Raw genomic sequence first — 17,182 nt, forward strand, 5'->3', positions numbered from 1 at the left:
ATTGTAGTGTTTAATGCGAAAGGGAATAAGATAAAAGATTAAAGTTGATTGCAACATAGTGACAAATGATGAAAAATAAGTTTCTGGTCCAAAAGCAACTTTGTAACCTTTAGTCAATAGAGGAAACTTTTTAGCTTGTCTATTCTTTACTTTTAGTGCTCAAATACACACCATTAAGCTATGATTCAATAATGGTTTAGTTTTTCACTAAGTCAATGGTAAATTCCAAAAACCAGACATGGCTCAACTACATATTTATAGAATATGCAACACATAATGTTGACCATATTTGAGATATGCAGCATAATTTGGCAATGAACAATAGATCTTCTATTACATTTCTCTTAACAAGTTCTGTTTAATTCTAAGAATTAATTGTATATTTCATATTGAACATCATTTGCTTCCTTCGTAGACAGTGTAATGAAGATCAAATTTACTTCAAAGATAATCCCAGCTGCTTCTTTTCCATTATCTCAACGCTTTAAAATCTGGAAAGAGGAGAGGTAAAGTAATCATAACTCCAAACTACAGTTGAACCAGCTAAACAGGGCGTGTCTGCAATTTTTAAAATCATGAGGATGCGTTTAATAATATAACAAACCATAGGGATCTACTAAATTATCATATCATAGGAATCTAAGACCATCGAGTCCATTAATATTTGCAGAATCAAAATAAATAAATGACTCATGCTGAGAGTGGAAAAGAATTGAAGCTAGCTTATGTGTTTGTTATCATGAAAGAAATACATTATTTTTTAATACTGTAACACTCACCTGATTAAGATCATCACTTGCACTTTACTGACTTTCTCATCTTGCCAACCCGTCTAGACTTCCGTTAATGCAGTTCTCTGACCTTTCAAGGCTGTCGTTTCTCGAACATCCTACAAACCACCATGGTTTTCTTGTTGAGAATTCCATATATCCAATAGACAAGCCAATTATCAGCCCACATCCATAGCCCATCGTAATAATTTCCCAAGCAAACGGGCTCCAAGGATTGTGCAGGTCATGCAACGTTGGTGCTTGTGTCCCACTGGTGTCAAAATTAATTGAAAGTGGAAATCCACACAATCCTGAGTTTCCGATGTAGGAATTATTTGAGAAGGTATCAAAATGGTTCCTAGAGGTATACGTCCAACAAGTTGATTTTCTGATAAGTTCAAAACTTGAAGAAAATGCAACTTCATCAACTCCTGTGAAATGTTTCCTTTAAACTCATTTGAGGAGAGGTCTAAGGACTTGAGAGTTTCCAAATCTCCCAATGCTGATGGTATATGGCCATTTAGATGGTTTTGAGAAAGATTAAGGAGTCAGAGTGGATGAAGCTTTCATAATACCTCAGGAATCTCTTTGTGGAAGCTATTATTTGAGAAATCAATAGTGGTAAAAATTGTAAGAATTTTTTCCATATCAATAACTTTTCCTTTTAATATCACAGTGATAGAATCTTGATAGTACTTGTTACCAAGATATTGCAAATACTAATTTTCATCTTCTCCAACACTCATCATAGCATCAAGACTTTCAAAATACCTGGCAGGCAAGGAAGCACTATGATTGTTGTCCGAGAGATTGAAAATTCTCAACTTTGGGAATGAATGGTAGGCTTCAAAAGTACCCCCTACAAAACCATGAAATTTATTGGAGCCAAGAACAAGAACCCGTAGCTCTGGAAGATCTCCTAACCAGTATGGAAACCTATCGCTTATGTTGTTGTTTCCATTATCTAAAACTTCGAGCATTATACAATTCAATAAAGATGAGGGAACTGACCCTTCGAATGCATTGCCGCTTAACGGTCCGAAGATTGCCCGTAACAAATGTTTCAGGAATGGTGCCATAAAATTTATTCTTCTTCAAGTCCAACACACTGATGCTATCGCTAAAATATCCCAAGCATTCTGGAATAGTGCCACTCAACTCATTACTCGAAAGATCAAGAATTTCAAGGCTACTAATATTGCAAATGAAATGAGGAAACTCTCCTGTAAGTTTGTTGTTTGAGAACATATAGAACCTCAAGCCAGGTGGTGGAACAGGAAGTGATCCCTGAAGCAAGTTGGAACGAAGATCTAGAGATTGAAGATTTTTCCATGGAATCTGCTCCATGCTTGTCAGGAAGTTGTTTGAGAGATTGAGTAATGTAAGATTATCCTTTGCCATCTCCCAGAACCAGTAGGGAATTTGGCCATGGATATTGTTTCCAGAGAGGTCCAGCTGGAACAAGTTCTCTTGTGTTCTTAGAAACTCCGGGAACTCACTTATGTTGCAAGAAGATAGAAGTAAGTCGAGAAATTTCAGAAAGGAAGAGTTGAATTGTGGTCGGGTGCTCATGATCGATAGATTGTTATGTGAAAGATCAAGCTTTCGAAGCCTTTTAAGCTTTGTAAACATGTTAAACTCTAGAATTCCACTTAAATTATTGGAAGAAAGTAACAGGTCGGTCAAATTCACAAGTTCAAAGATTGAATCTGGAATTGAGCCATGCAACCTATTGTGTTCCAGAAGGATCACCTGCAATGAACTATTCTGAAATCCATCAATAGGGCCTGTAAATTGGTTGTAATTGAGGTCAATGAACTCCAATAATGGTAGAGTGAATAGTCTGAACGGCAGAGATCCATTAAGTTATGTTGTAACTTCACACTGATTAAATTTCAGAGTCCCCTTATATGAGAAGGAAATGAACCAGTTAGTAGATTCCCAGACAAATCTAGATAAAAAATTTGTGGTAAATTGACAAAAATTTCTGGAATTTCACCAGAAAATTTGTTGTCTGAAAGATCTAACCTTCTAAGCTGCTTAAGATTGGAAAGTGATGATGGGATATGACCACTGAAATTGTTATTTGAGAAGCAAGACATGGTAAGTTGGGTGAGCTTACCAAGTACTACAGGAACTGGTCCTGTGAAAATACATTTTGCAAGACTCAGAAACATCAAGGATTTCAAATCGCCAATTGAGTCAGGTAATTCTTCTTCTGACATCTTGGAATCGGCCATCAAAACCTTGAGGGGACTGCTCCAATTAACCTTCGGAAAACAATTCTCAAAGTGGGGTTATCCTCTAAAATAAGTGTCTAGATTTGGTAAGAGGAAGAGCTTTTCCGGAAACTTTCCTTCCAGTTCGTAACCGCTGAGACTTAGAGATATCAAAGAAGAGGATAGACTTATCAAAGAAACTGCTGCTATGCTTGACATATTTACTTGATCAAGAACAAGTTCTTTTAACTCTGTCAGATTTTGAACGAAAAGAGTTGCTTAAACTTGAGAAGTGCAAAACTTTGGTCATGAGAGCACAAATTTGCATAATTATGAGAATGAAAGAGCAATAACAGTAGGCAGAAAAGTTGAGAAGACCAGATGAACCAACCCATCTCTTCTTGTGAAATCAAAATAATAGAAATGATTATAAACAACGTCAATCTGTATATCTATTATATTTTGTTAACAAGGATATACGATTTCTTTCTCTTTTCTTAATTATAGAAGCCATTTACCAGAATATTGAATTCAAACTTGGTTTTCAGAATGTCATTGTTAGTATTTAATATTATGTGCTAAGTGATAGGTACTATAGACAAAAATGAAGAGAAAAAAAAAACACTTGAGAAAAAAGCTTAATATTTATTCTTTGTTGGAAAATGAAGTAATCGAGGTTGGTCTAAAAGTTTCTGCTAAGCATTTTCCAGCATGTTTCTGTCATTTGGTCTAAATGCAATAAAATAAAGTCAGTTTAATAACAATAAAAGAATCATGAAAGATGACCTTTTGTAGCATTCTGTTAAAAAAATCATTTTTTTTTGCTTCAGAAACACAGGAAGCTACATATCTCTAACCTATATGTTTTGAGCTTCACTTTTGTTGGCTTTCCAAATAGTCCTCTAATACTGGCTGATTTGGTAGTAACATAATGTTTGATCTGACAAAGAGGATTTGAAAAAGACTTAAAAAATATAGAACTTCATTGTTAAATGGTTCAGGTTCTTCTCATGGACTTTTCAACACACAAGTTCAAAATTCACCGGTCTTTCACCTTTAACCAATACTGGCTGTTTTGATAGGAACATTATGTTCAAGGTCAAGACTGCATAAACTGATATTGCATCTACCAGAAACTACAGCTATAAACACCGCCATACAATCTGACACACTTAACAGAAACTAAAATGTAAAATACTCAGCTATATATTCCAGTAGATTATAATATCAAAATCTGCAATAAAACATCCTGACAGTACATTCACAAATTCTAACTTGATCTCCAAGATCGCACAATACTTTTTTTTTTTTAATTACAGTATAATCAAATTTAACATATTTTTTTTCATCATAATCAAGAAACTCTGCATAACTATGTGTTTTATTAAGGTTCGGACCCACATTGGATTGAACTTAATGTTTTTGATATGTGATTTGTTTAAAAAAAGTTTAGAGTCTTGAGTTCAGAATTCAGATCGAGTTTTTCATAATCGATTTATGAATTACTTCTTACATATTAGAAACATGACCGAAAAATTTGATAATATTATTGAAGATAATCAAAAACAATAAAAGAAAAAGTATAAATTGTGAATTCAAAATTGGCAAATATTGTAAGAGAAAAATGTATTGAGGCATTTCTCCTTCTTAAGGTATCTTTAGAAGTATAGATGCTTGCAACTTTGAATATTCCTCTAAGATACTTTTTTCCTCGACTAAGCTTGCAACTTTGGATATTCCTTTACAATAGTTTTTCCTCAATTAATCCCTGAAGTCCATTAAATACCCTATAGGCTTAGATAAGTTACAATATTATTGTATTAGGTAACCTTAAAGTTTGAACCCATTAACTCAAAGAAGAGAGTAAACCTCCTTGACCGTCAGGCCAATAACCCAACTCTCTCTTACAATTTTCACAGACAGACACAACAGGAGGAAGAATTTTGATCACAAACTTCAACTACATACGCAAAGCTTTATCCTTCCTCATGAACCATCCTCCAACCATATTTCCCATCAAATCCTGGTCCTCACTTGCCTCTAGAACTAAAACCAATCTAACGGCTCAAAATGGTGCCACATAACTCATGGACCACCCCAGAGTTGATTGCTTTTTTCTATGGTTCCATTTGCATACAAGTTATAGAACTCTATAGCCCCACGCATATTCTATTTGCACCACAATCTTCTTCTTCTTGTTTTATCAGTCTCTCCATGGAAATCCCACTTCTGTTTTAAGCCACTAGTTTCATGCATTTCCCTCAACATGTTTATATATAGCTTCTCATTGCACTCTTGTTTCGATTCTCTTAGAGTCAGTACTCTTCAATGGCTATCCTACCCCATCAAAAATGTTAATTATGGTCCCTAGAATATGTCCCCACATGGCATCGGCCGTGCCACAGTACGCGTGTTATATGTCAGCCTCTACTAGTACCAAGCCTGAGCCGAGGTCGAGCAGTCCTAACCAGCTAATCATCGACCCACGGCTAGTAGCTTCTCCTCCTTTGTTCAATGACCCAACTTTGCAGTCAACATGGGCTCATCGAGCTTGGGTTGCAACTGGGTGCACCACTGTGCTTGTTTCACTAGCCAAGTCCATGGTGGCTGCAGCCTCTTCTCATGTTTGGCTTAAGCCCATGTTGGCAGGCTACGTTGGTTACATTTTAGTTGATCTTGGGTCCGGTGTCTACAAATGGGGCATTGATAATTACGGTGATGCTTCAACGCCGATTTTCGGTTCACAAATTGATGCATTCTAGGGTTATCATAAATGGCCCTGGACGATCACCAGGCGCCAATTTGCTAACAATTTGCATGCCTTAGCTAAAGCCATAACCTTTACAGTGTTACCTTTGGATATCTTTTGTAATGATGCAAGTATTAATGGATTTGTGAGTGTCTGCGCAGGCTGCATTATTTTTAGCCAGCAATTTCATGCCTCGGCTCATGGTACTAAGAGCAAGTTGCCGCCATTAATGGTGGCGTTACAGGATGCAGGGGTGCTTGTGTCGCGGTCACAACATGCTGCACATCACAGGCCACCTTATAACAACAATTACTGCATAGTAAGTGGAGTTTGGAATGAGTTTTTGGATAAACAGAAGGTGTTTGAAGTCTTGGAGATGGTCTTGTTTTTCAAACTTGGTGTTTGACCCCGGTCTTAGAGTGAACCCAACTCTGAGTGGACTGAAGAGGCTGAGACTCCTTCTCAAGTTGCAGCACGCTGTTAATTTTTTTTCTTCTCGAGGGTTTGATAAGTTTATGGCCATTTCCTTTTTCTTTTTGATGGATAAGGTGAAGGAGGAAAACAAAATAATATTGCTACTTTTATGTATCAGTCCTCTGCTAGATACAATTTATAAACAAAATCCTACAGGGTGAAGATTGTGGCGCGACCTGAATTTAGAACACACCTTCTCTGTTTATAAACAAAACAATGTTGTATTGGTGGTGTCCTTCAAATCAAATGCAATGTATTCATTCGGCAGAATTCCTGATGTTATTAACAGAAAACAGGGTTATTCTGCTCATTATTAATTAATGATCCTTGTATATTTGTTCTTAAGTTAATTATGTCTAGCTATGTGAAACTTGGAGGGCTTTAAGCCATTGTAAAACAAGTTAATCAATGTTGGGAAATGAGTATGCAAGATTTCATATATTACTTAAAACTTCATGTAAAAGTTTGTTTTTGCTGTTTCAGGGAATGCTTGCTTAATACTTCATTTGATGATTAAAGTACATAAAGAAACACATAACTCTGAAAAAGATCTAGCTACATTTTCTTAGAACACTGCTAACTTTGTCCCCAAGTCGATCCAAGAAATTACAATACACATACCTCCATCTTCTGTTGACAAGCAAAGGCCCTATCAAACTCCAGAAGCCCACCACATATCCAGGTGCCATGGCTACATAGAACCAGTCCACTTCATGTTCATTACCATCAATGTTTGATAGTCAAGTGTTGGAACAGTCGTAGTACAATTCTGAGGTAGTGGAGGTCCACAGAGATCATTTCCCACATAACAGGATGCATCAAAGCTCTGTAGTTGAGTGCCTAAAGGAATTCTTCCACTCAACTTGTTATTGGATAAGTTCAAGTGACTTAAAAATGTCAAACTTGAAATACCAATTGGGATCTCACCAGAAAGTTTGTTTGCAGAGATGGCAAGGGACTCCAATAATGTCATAGCACCAATGTTTTCGGGAGTTTTTCCAGTGAAAAAATTGTATGACAAATTCAGTGATTGCAGAGCATCAAGATTTGTGACTTCTGTAGGCATTTCACCAGAGAATTTATTGTTGGAAAGGTCTAAATTTCTCCCTAAATTAAGGATAGTACTATATTCAACTGTTTTTCCCTTCATCACAAGTGATGCGTACTCGATAGACAAAAAATAGTCAGACTGATATGGTATCTGATCACCTACAGAACAGTTTATTGTCACCATAGAACTAAAGTTATTGATGCATCTCGGCACGATCCACTGAAATTGTTATAAGCAAGGTCTAAGATTTGTATTGAAGCCAGATGACAGAGTTCAGTTGGTAGAACACCATAAAACTTATTTAAACGAAGGCTCATAATTTTCATACTTGGAAATCTTTCCCCGATCCATACAGGCATATTTTCAATAAACTGATTTTCACCAACATAAAAAATCTTTAACTTGGAACAGTTTACAAGCGATTCCAATATCCTTCCAAATAGGTTGTTTTTGCAAAGGTGTAGTCGAGGGAACTTAAAGTTCCCATGGAGCTTGGAAGGTTACCGGTAAACTTATTATTACCTAAATTCAGGACCAACAAGTTTTTCCAATTCATCTAACAATCAGGTAATTCTCCGAACAAAAAGTTGTCTTTCAAAGTGAGAACTTGCATTGACTTTGACTCATTCATCCCATAACACAAAAAATGAGACACGGTTCCTGAAAAAGAATTGTTGGAAAGATCTGGTCCAAAAACATCAGAGGGCATGAGAGGCAGTGGTCCAAAGAAATTATTTGAACTTAAATTAAGAACCTCAAGGCGATAAGCCTTAGTAAAATTTGGAACCTTCCCATGGAAAAGTATTTCCAAGAATGACTGGATATGGTATCCTGAATTCCCGATTTTGACATATCCGGAAGAAATAGGTCCTTTTGTGTTTGAAGCCACAATGGGAATTGAGGTCCTAAATAACAAGATCCCAATCCTTGTTCAAAGTAGTGATATTTTGCTTGAAACAAATATTTTGATTACGCTGGAGGTGGAAACTGGGAGCAAAAGGGTAGAATTTGAAGTTGTAAAGGTGGCCTGGAGCAGTTCAACGTAGCTGGTCTGTAGGCATGCTGAAGTGATAGTGAATTCAGCTTGCATTTGGCTACCAACTTTGTATCATCTTAATGTGATGTAATTAGAGTTGCTAAGGATGTATAGTTAAGATGTTATTTTGGATTAAAATATGTTTTATATTAGGTACAATTGTAAGTCTGCAATGTATAAAACTCTGCTGTATTTTTTGTTGAATATATGAAATATACAAGTCCTTCTTCTTTCTTATCTTTTCCTTCCTTTTTCTCTCCCATGTAACCATCCTTACATGCTCAAATAACCAACAAGTGGTATTAGAGCACCATATTGATCTTAAGGGGCCTGCAAAAACCTTCACTTTGGCACTCACTCACTCAGTCCTCACCACACCAAAAACCGGGCTTCATGGCAGTAAGTTCAACCTCACTCTTACCTCCAACCTTCAATGTGGAATAGTACCATATGTGGGCTGTTAAGATGAAGCCTTGAGAGGTCAGAGTCTATGGCAGTATATAGAAGAAGAGAAGTAGATGCCACAGTTGGGGCCAAATCCAACCTTGGATCAAATAAGAATCCATGAAGAGGAGACTACTAAAGCTCTAAAAGCTTTGTCCCATATACATGCAACTATTACGGATCTAGTCTTCACAAGGATAATGGCTTGTGAGAAGGCAAAGGAAGCTTGGGACAAACTTAAGGAAGAGTTTGGAGGAAGTATCCAAACCAGAAACATGTAAGTCTTGAACCTAAGAAGAGAGTTTGAGACATTGAAAATGCAAGAGGCTGAAGTGGTTAAGGCGTATGTAGATAGATTAATGAATGTGGTTAACAAGATAAGGTTGCTAGGGGAAGAGATAACTAATAAAAGAATTATAGAGAAGGTATTAGTAAGCCTACCCAAGAGGTTTGAATAAAAAATCTCCTCTTTGAAGGATTCCAAAGACTTGTCTCTAATTACCTTAACTAAACTTGTTCATGCACTTCAAGCTCAAGAGCAAAGAAGAAAGCTGAGACAAGAGGACAGTGGTGAACTGACATTGATTGTCTAGCAAAAGAGCAAGCCAACTCAGGGAGGAAACAAGAGGTTTATTGGAGATAAAAGAGCAAAGGAAAGAGCAAGCAGTTAGTGGAACAAACCAGTAGGTTTTAGGAGTTTTGCACCATGTTCTCATTGTAAAAAGAAGAACCATGCAGAGAGCAAGTACTGGTTCAGACCAAATGTTCAATGTAGGGCATGTAAACAGTACTACAAGAAAAATGCCTTTCAGTGTCTAGCAAAATTAGATGCAAAAAGTAAAATTTAGATGCTAAATCTCTTTCGCGTTTAAATTTCGTAGTCGCGACATAGTTGCGAAATCGCTATTGTAGAAAGTATGGACGTCTAAATTTTTTGGCGACTAGCAAATTAGTCACTAATTGCTGGTTAAAATAGTCCCCTCGCTTAGACGCTAATTGTTCAAGGGTAATTTGGTAAAATGGTATCGCGACTAATCAATTAGTTGCAAAATGTACCTTTTAGTGTCTAATAATTTGTCGTGAATACCACAAAAATTAGACGCTGAAGGTGTAAAGGTAATTTCATAAAAAGTTTTCGCGACTATTTTATTAGTGGCCGAATGTATCTTTTGGTGACCAAATTTTGGTGGTTAATTCTAATAATTTTAGATGCTGAATGTGGAATCCAAAAGGTTTTCGCGACTATTTTATTAGTGGACGGATGTATCTTTTGATGACCAAAATTTGGTGGTTAATTCTTATAATTTTAAACATTGAATGTGGAATCTAATTATGATAAATTACCATTTGCAACTAAAATATTAGTTGCAGAATGTGTTTTTTTTTTTTTTTTTTTTGAGAAAATAATTAGTGGCAAAAGCATTTTGTATTAACCTAGTTTATACATTCAACATCAACAAAATAATTCATCACAATATAAAAATATGAACACTAACATCAAATATTATATATATATATACATACATACATACATACATACATGGATTTTTATGCATTAGGAGCAATAAAAATCCCAAATGCACTATCAAGTGTGCATAACCAAAAACAAAAAAAGTATGCACCACATTTTCATCACTAGCTATCTATCTGTGTATAACTAACAAAAAAATGCCCATCCCATGTACACCATCTAACAGATATATGCAAACAATCCTAAAAAGATGGTCCTACCCCCATGTCAAAATATATACTATCCATACAACAAAAAACTAACCATCAATATCTAGAGCATCTCAGGTGTCACCAGTTGAGGTTTTTGAAATAGCTGTAGCTGATGAGGATGAGTCTTCAGCAGTTGGAGATGGCGATGGCTGTCGAGTTTGAGCTTTATCAGATTGTTGTAGTTCAAGAGCTATAGTCGGCTACTTCATCATCTCCAATAGGACAAACTATTGTTTTTCAAGGCTTTTTATTTTCTGTTTTTGTTGATCAACTAAGACGAGTTGCTCCTCCAATTGTTTAATCTTATTTTCTTGTTGTTGCACTATGCACCTTAACTCTGCTTCTGCTACAGTATCATGATGCTCAGTGTGTGAAAATGCAAAATTTTGATTAAATCCGGAAGCTTGACCCAGAACTTCCTCACATATTTCTGCTTCTATTTTTTCACTTTCATTTGCTTGTGTTTCATCTTGCAGCTCTATCATTTTTTCCTACCATCAATTCAATGCATAATCAATAAGTCATGAAATAATTGTATAGGACCGATAATTGAAAGATGATCAACTTACATATAGCTCTCTTGCTTGTTCATTAACCCACCCTTTCTCGATGCTCCAACGAGTGTCGTGAAATAATTGTATAGGACCGACAGATTTCCCAAGTTGGTTTGCCTTAACAGTTCATATGGTCATTGACCATAAATTGAAATAAAATTAGTAAACAGGAAAACAAAATTGTATATTTGTATAGGTGAATAATATTAATACCTTTTCCTTTTTGTGCTGAATAAAGTTCTTGGAACCATCATGGTGGTTACACCTCATCTTTCACCGGTTCTCAGAATAAGTTTTTTATCGTGCCTAACACCACAAAATTTAATATTAAAATACAATACATATATAATAACATTAAAAGCCAAGTTGACCTTACCTGAAACTTTTCACTAGAAAAAAGGTCACAAAGATATATCCAATCATCGAGATCTTTAATTTCTTCATGTCTATTCTGTAATGCTTCCTCCTTAGTAGCATATGCTTTGAATTTCTTGTGTAAGGCACTCTGAAAGCTGTTGAATCTCTTACATAGTTTGTGCTTCAGCCATTTGAGTACATGGGGCTCCATGACATCAATGTCAAACTTGGTCTAAATTCAGCAATAATGTACATGCATTAAACTTATATGGGTATTATATATTATTTTCATAAGGAAGTATGACAATATGGACAATGATATGAAAGACATTATCGTGATACGAGCAACCATTTGTTTTTCCATATCGTATGGAACTTTCTTCCAAGTAAGCACTCTAACGGGGGCATAGTTCCTTGCAATTATTCCTACCTCAGTACTCAACTTTGATGCATTTACTCCAGTAGGTACTCCATCTTCTTTTTGAAAGTCTACATGCAACTTTGACTTCGCTGTTTGTATGAGTCTTTCACATCCAACTCCTCTAGTCTTCCCTCTCACTTTCTTTGCCACAATATTGGCTACAAAATCAAAATAATGCATCATTAGTAAATAATATGTTATCACAAGGACTGTTTAAATGTTGGTAAAGTAAATTGGATTCTTAAATTTTAAACAAACATTAGAGACAATATCTAAAATCCAAGTATATATTTCAGTATGCTTATGTTAACCAATATCATAACTTTACCAGTGTTTGCAGCAATTTCAGTAGTCGGTTCAGTACTCTGATTCATTCAAACAACCTTTGCATGTCTAGCTAGGGTCCTTCTTGTACCAGGAGCCATCTTCGGAATATGCAAACATCAACATAAGAGAAAAGATTGTGTGGCCAATGTGCAAAGCCAAATTGGTTTTTTCATTCTTTCATTGCTTTATGAGAGTTTGTTGTTAGTAGTTGTTGATTCAATTTCATTTTCAGTTTTTAACTTTTAGAACTGAATCTGTAAAGTCTCTTGATAAATAAGCTTGATAATATATATCGCATAAATAAATTGACAGGGTACCTTTTGACAGCTTATCGACTCAAATTTCAATTAAGAACACAATTACATAAACAGAAACCATCAAAGAGAATTAAAACCCTATCAAACAGAAAAATTTCAGCGTTCTAACAAGGAAAAGACTAAAGACTCTGGGATTAAAACCCTTAAACCTCAATCAAAAATCATTTGAGCATATAGTACAACTAACTTTCAAAATTGATTTTTATTTTTTAACGGGGGAACTAAAAGATACAATTGATTTTTTATTTTAGAAATATATAAGTAACACAAACTGAAGAACAAACAAATCGTTCATATAGACCCAAAAAAAAAAAAAAAAAAAAAAAAGCTACAACACCTTTAAGGTTGGTATCAAAAATTACGAATCACAAAAAAGAAAAAGAAAAAGGAACTTTTGATAACCAAAAAGTAAAACAAGAATATTTTGAATCTTTCAATTCTTTTTTACCTTTATATCTTGAAAAATAGATAACGTGATTTAGAATATGACTATTTCATCTACTTTGGTATCTTTATAGCATAAAAAAAGAATCATCAACAAGATCCTCAAGCTTGAAAAAAAGAAATAGAGAAAGAGAAGCTCTTTAATATGAATGAAAGCAAAGTAGAGATACCGAATCAATAACATAAATAAAATACTTGAAAAAAAAAGGGTCTAAACTAACCTCTATACACTTGGACTGTTGAGTAATAATCAGTAATATGAATAAAAGCAAAGCAGAAATACCGAATCAATAATAATCAGTACACTATTACACTATTACCAAAATCCATCTCAACCTAGCTCCAACCAGCTTCTTTTACTAATTGTTTATCATTTATCAAGCCTCTTGCTGTGGCTGCCTCTTTCCACTTGCCCACGGGTGTATACAAATTTGCCATTAAAACATAATTGTCGGTACATAGAGGGCTTAAATTTATCAACTTTCTAGCTGCAAGTTTTCCTAGCTCAATGTTGCTATGTTTCCTGCATGCACTAAGTAATGGAGCCCATACTTGTGCTTGTACTTGGACAAGCATCTCTTGGATTGTTTTCAAAGCCAAATCAAACTGAACAACTATGCCAAGATCCAAGCATACATAATGCTGTATGCTGGGTTTTATTCCATACTCATTCTGCATACTTCAAAAATACCTTAATCCATCTTCTACCAATCTAGAATGGCTGCACACCGATAATAAGCTTGTGTAAACCACATCATCTGGCTTTATTCCTTCTACTTGTTGCATCTTATGAAAGACTTCATCTCCCATCCCATGAATGGCATAGCCATTTATCATAGCACCCCAAACAGCCAAGTCTATATCTGACACCCTCTCAAACACTTCTTCTGCCTTGTTTATGCTCCCACATTTGGAGAACATATGTATCAAAGAGGTCAGAACTTGCCTACTAGACTCTAGCTCGTTTACCAAAATGTACTCTTCAATCTCCTTTCCCATGGCAAGTGATCCTAAATCAGCACAAGCTGAAAGTATTGTAGCCATGCTTGCTTCATTGGGATCTTCATCCTTGCATCCACATTTTAGTACAAGAGAATGGACCAGCGAAGTTAACAACAAATTCCCTTCTTGTGAACAACCCTAAATGAGTTTCAGAAACACTATTAAGTCTGGTTTCAAACTAGTTCTTCTCATTTGGTTGAACACACCAAATGCTTCACCAACTTTCCCAACATTCACAAACCCACCAGTAATTATTGCCCATGAAATAACGGAACTTTCTCCCATTCCATTAAAGACCAAACACGCTTCATCAAGTCAATAGCATACATTTTCATAACAGAGTTAGCTAAGGGTATCGCAGTACTTAACAGTCCAAGTTTAAAAACGGAACAATGTATTGACAAGCCTAACATGCCAATAACACTTCTAAGTGAACAAAGAAAGGACACGTATAATAATGGCACCAATTCACAAGTTATCAAACAAAAATCAAGTATTTCAAATCAATACAATGTCAATACAAGAAAATACATCAGCTTCGAAAAATTTTAAATCAGATTCAATGTTACCATGTGAGAGAACTAAAGAATCAAAATTTGTACTTATGGGAGGCTAGGGACTGCCTCGTATTGGATGAATGAAGGAAGCCAAGAAGATCAATTGAAAGATGAAGATGCGTGGAGAAGAGATGACGTCAAGTTCTGCATTTCTGAAATTCAGGCAATAGCGACTAAGATGAAGACGCGTTAGAAGAGATGAGCTAGGTAAGGGTTATGCATTTGGGAAATTTGGGAAAAAAGCTAGGGCTTCCAATGAAGATGCGTGGAGAAGAGATATGAAATTGATAAAAATGCTTGCTTTATATAGGTTAGGGTTTTTTGTAAATAACTTAAAAAAGTAAGGGTTGTAATTAGTTGTTTAATTTTGAAACATAATTATATTTTGCAAATAAGTCAATTTGTAACTAAACATTTAGTCAGTAAAGAATTAGTGTTAGTTGCCTCTAATTTAGGTCTGGCGGGAACAAATAATTTGGGGGGAATATGAATTTTTCAACTTAAATTGGCAACTAAATTCTGTATATAATTTTTTGCAACTATTGTTAATATGAACACAAACATTTCTTGCTAAAAATACTTTGAGGCCCTTGTAATTACTGTTCAGATATGGGATATTTTGGAGGGAAAAATCACCCATTAAAAATTGTAACTAAATTTATTAGTCACTAAAGCAACTTATTCTGTGACTAACAAAATAGTCACAGAAAATTAACTTTAGACGCCAAAAGTTGGAACATCTAGGCCCCAAAATTTTAATCTTCTTTGCTCGACTAATGTCAATTTTGTTGGTAAATGTAGTCTTTTTGTAACTAATTTTGGTTAGTTGCTAAAAAATTGGTTGCAGAATGCCAGTTTTCTTGTAGTGTAGTTCGACCACATTGAAAAGGTCTGCAAAAACAAACCACACCAGCCAGCACAGCAAGCACAGATGGTTGAGGATCTGCAGCAAACTACAGAATTAGAGTAGTTGTTTATGGGCTCCTGCTATGCAATTTAGTTCAATGCTGGAGCTTGGCTGATTGATAGTGGATGTACAAATCATATGACACCTAATCTGGAGAACTTTGTGAAGTTGGATCAAGCATAACAGTCAAGTGTAAAGGTGAGAAATGGTGACTTTGTGAAGGTTAAAAGTAAAGGAGATGTGGCTGTGTAGACCTTGACAGGTACAAAAATCATTTCTAATGTGTTGTTTGTTCTTGAAATCAATCAAAATCTACTTAGTGTAGGACAGATACTTGAAAGAAATTACATCCTACACTTTGAAAATAAATCCTACACAATATTAGATAACAAGGGAAATGTGATGATGCATGTTAAAATGGTGGGGAAGAGCTTCCTAGTTGAACTCAAAAAATCAGAATTTTAAGCTATGGTAGTGAATTCAGATGACACAAGCCTATGACATAAAAGGTATGGTCATTATCACTATGCTAGCATTAGGCAAATGAAGCTTAAATATATGGTGCATACATTACCCGAAATGGAAGAGAAAGAGAGTTTGTGTAGAGTATGCCAAATAGGGAAGCTTAGCAGACCTGTTTTTCCAATAAGCTAGGCTTGGAGAGCTATTGAAAAGCTCTAATTGGTACACACTGATGTATATGGACCAATGCAAAACCCATCTCTAAGTGGATCTAAATACTTTACCTTGTTTATTGATGATTATTCAAGAATGTCTTAGGTGTATTTTTTAAAACAAAAGGGAGAAGTTGTTGCTATGTTTAGGAGGTTTAAAGCTCAAGTTGAAAACCAAGCTGGTGTAAGGATAAAGGCTATGACAAGTGACAATGGGGGTGAATATACTTCATGGGATTTTGAATCTACATGCAGAGATGCAGGAATATGGCATCAGTATAGCTGTCCTTACACTCCTCAACAAAATGGAGTGAGTGAAAGGAAGAATAAGACAGTGATGGAGATGTCAAGATGCATGCAAACTGAAAAAATCTGCCAAAGGAGTTATGGGCAGAATCTATGAACTGTAGTGTGTATTTGTTGAATAGGCTTCCCACCAAGGCTTTAAAAGATCAAACTCCATTTGAAGCATGGTATGGAGTCAAGCCTCAAGTGGACCATCTTAGAATCTTTGAGAGTATATGTTATGTCCTCATACTAGCCATCAAAAGATCAAAGCTTGATGACAAAGCAAAGGCTGGAATTCTGGTTGGTTACAACCTCCAATCCAAGGCATACAGAGTTTATATTCCAGAGTCTAAAAAGGTTATGGTTTCAAGGGATTTAATGGTTGATGAGAGGTTTGTGGAACTGGGAGGAGAAGAAAATTTAGGATGATACATGGCCACAGTAAAGAGAGCAAGTTGCTAACCAAGTTGATAGGGTAGATTCTGATACAGAAGAAGAAGTATCAGTTAGATGAACCAGACCTTTTGCTGAGATTTATGGGAGATACAATGTTGTAATGCTTGAACCAATATCCTATTATGAAGCAGCCAAGACAGAGGAATAGAGGATTGCTATGTAGGAGGAGTTGTCCATGATAGAAAAGAATGGAAGCTTATGGACAGAGCTGCCGAGAGAAAAATGATCCAGGTAAAGTGGATCTTCAAGAAAAAATTAAACCTTGATGGTTCAGTTCTTAAGCATAAAACTAGGCTAGTTGTGAAAGGCTTTGCACAACAACATGGTGTAGACTTTCAAGACACATTTTCACCTGTTGCTAGGCATGATACAATCAGGTTAGTCCTTGCTTTAGTAGCTCAATTCAAGCGAAA

The 17,182-nt window shown here is 35.6% G+C and overlaps 1 pseudogene; it reads left to right on the forward strand.

The window, feature by feature from the left end:
* The first annotated feature begins 2,870 nt into the window (after positions 1-2,870).
* LOC116143460 lies at positions 2,871-6,222 on the forward strand (annotated as a pseudogene).
* The last annotated feature ends 10,960 nt before the right edge of the window (positions 6,223-17,182 follow it).

This window comes from Pistacia vera, unplaced genomic scaffold (genome assembly GCF_008641045.1).
Source record: "Pistacia vera cultivar Batoury unplaced genomic scaffold, PisVer_v2 Contig430, whole genome shotgun sequence".
Lineage (NCBI taxonomy): Eukaryota > Viridiplantae > Streptophyta > Magnoliopsida > Sapindales > Anacardiaceae > Pistacia > Pistacia vera.